Source organism: Myotis lucifugus, unplaced genomic scaffold (genome assembly GCF_000147115.1).
Source record: "Myotis lucifugus unplaced genomic scaffold, Myoluc2.0 scaffold_27, whole genome shotgun sequence".
Classification (NCBI taxonomy): Eukaryota; Metazoa; Chordata; class Mammalia; order Chiroptera; family Vespertilionidae; genus Myotis; species Myotis lucifugus.
In genome coordinates, this window is record NW_005871075.1 from 9,194,894 (window position 1) to 9,197,033 (window position 2,140).

Consider the following 2,140-nt stretch of genomic DNA (forward strand, 5'->3'; position numbering starts at 1 on the left):
TTCTCTAGCTATGATAAATAATGGACTTGGGACTAACTTCCCTCCCCATCATACAACTACTGGACAAAATATATGAAACTGATTTTAGACAAAAGGCAGATAGAACTCTGATCCATGAATCAGGGGCTGGAAGTGGTGTAACTACATTCATCCCACTCAAGGTACTGCTCCTAATTTATTTTCCTCTTTGCACCAATTCTCATGTTTATGCCCCAGGAGACACCCAGTTTGGTGATTCTCTTTGGCCATGTATGTATCCTTGTGTTATGTTGAACAGTGTTTTTGGGGTGTGCTTTTATTTATAGAGGTGCTATCATGCTGGTTCTTGTTCTCTATCTTACCTCTTTACAATGGGCATTATGTCTACAAGATATGACTGTGTCACCTTCTGTCCATCTAGTACAGGGCTTCCAACAACTGCTCACTATCATTGTGTGCACCCCACACAAGCTCCTGAACAAAGGAGTTCCTTCCCTTCTCTTGGCTCGCTCTCTCTCTTGCTCTCTGGCTGCTTTTGCTGACTCTTGGCTTGTGTAGTGCTCACACTTGCCCACATGGCCCACAGTCATGTGGACCCCACACACACTGGACTGATGGACTACTAGCCTGATGCTGTGCCGGACTCAACTCCACCATGGGCAGAAACACTGGACACTGGCTTTGCTTTTAAGCTCTGCTGTATTCCCGGCTGCACATTTTCCAGGACTGGTTTAAGGGAAATGGGGCTTCTGCAACCCAGGGATGTAATTCCATGTAAACAAAGCTTTCTACTACATCTCATCCTCCCTTGGGGCCCTCCGGAAATTCTTACTCTAGCGGCATTCCCAAACCCCACTCCACTAGCAAGGGAGAAGGGAAATCCACACAATTCCCCACTAACTGTTATGTTAGTATACATAGTTTTATATGTGTAATTACAATTTTTGATTAAGGCAAGAAGTATCAGATGCTTTCGAATGAAAGAAAAAATGTATCACTGATAAAGAAAAACAACCACTTAGTCTCGAAGCAGCTATCATAACCTTAAAAGGAGAAGACTTAAGGCAACACAAACAAAAATACACCTCCAACTTAACCTTACCATGTAAATATTCCAAAAAGTCAGCTCGGGGTGGCCTCGGCCCTGCACTGCTAATGACACCGGGGACCCAGGGGATTCCCAGCTGGACTCAGCCTGCCTGCGCTGTGCTTTTCAAACAAGTTAGAGAAAGGCAAACTGTCCTGCTGCCCTGTGTGTATATTTTGGCTGCTTCAGGACAGAAGGTAATGGGGGAAAGCACCTTTCATTTCATTTTTCACCATAATGAGGAGCACCATTTGACATGTGACAATTCCACCAGATAAGACAAGAGCAATAAAAGGCAGGGCAGAAATGTGAAATCTGTGATATTTTAAAACTTATTTTTAACTGATCATGCCTGAGCCTAACCTTTGGAAGAAGAGACTTCTATGAATTCTCACTAACAAAAGTTCCCAGAGATGGAACACTAGCATGATATGCATGACACAGCACACACGTTTATGGGGAGATGACTAACCCGTAGTGCTGTGTAACTGCAAAGTATGCCTTCAGCACTGAGCAACAAAGGCTCTTAGAACTACAAAAACCAAGTGTTTGCATTTCAAAGGTGGGGAGGTGGGGAGGAGTGAGCAGGGGATGGTAAACATTCTAAATCACCCATTCTTCTCCGCAAGGAGTCCATTCTATTCAAATCAAAGTTAAAGACACTGTTTCATACCTGACATTTGAAGCATAGGTTGGATAATTCCTTTTAAAAATTGTGACCATAAACACAATTTAAATAGAATAACTATCAGTACACTAAAAAAGGAAAATAAACAAACAATATAAAAAAAGCTTTAAAAAAGGAAAAGCATCAAGACCCACAAAAATCCAAAAGCATAAACAAGACTATACAAATAAAACCTATAAATCCTGATCACAAACATAAAAATCACTGAAGGTAAAATACTCTCCATTTGGGTTTAAAATTTTAATTCCTAGAGAATAATCTAAATTAGCATTACAGAAAGATGAGCAAAGAAAAATATAAAATGTAAACAACAGGAGTGACAAAATGAACTTAATAGAAAAAACTCAAGGAAAATGAAACATAGGCAAAAATAGTGCTTTGCCCCT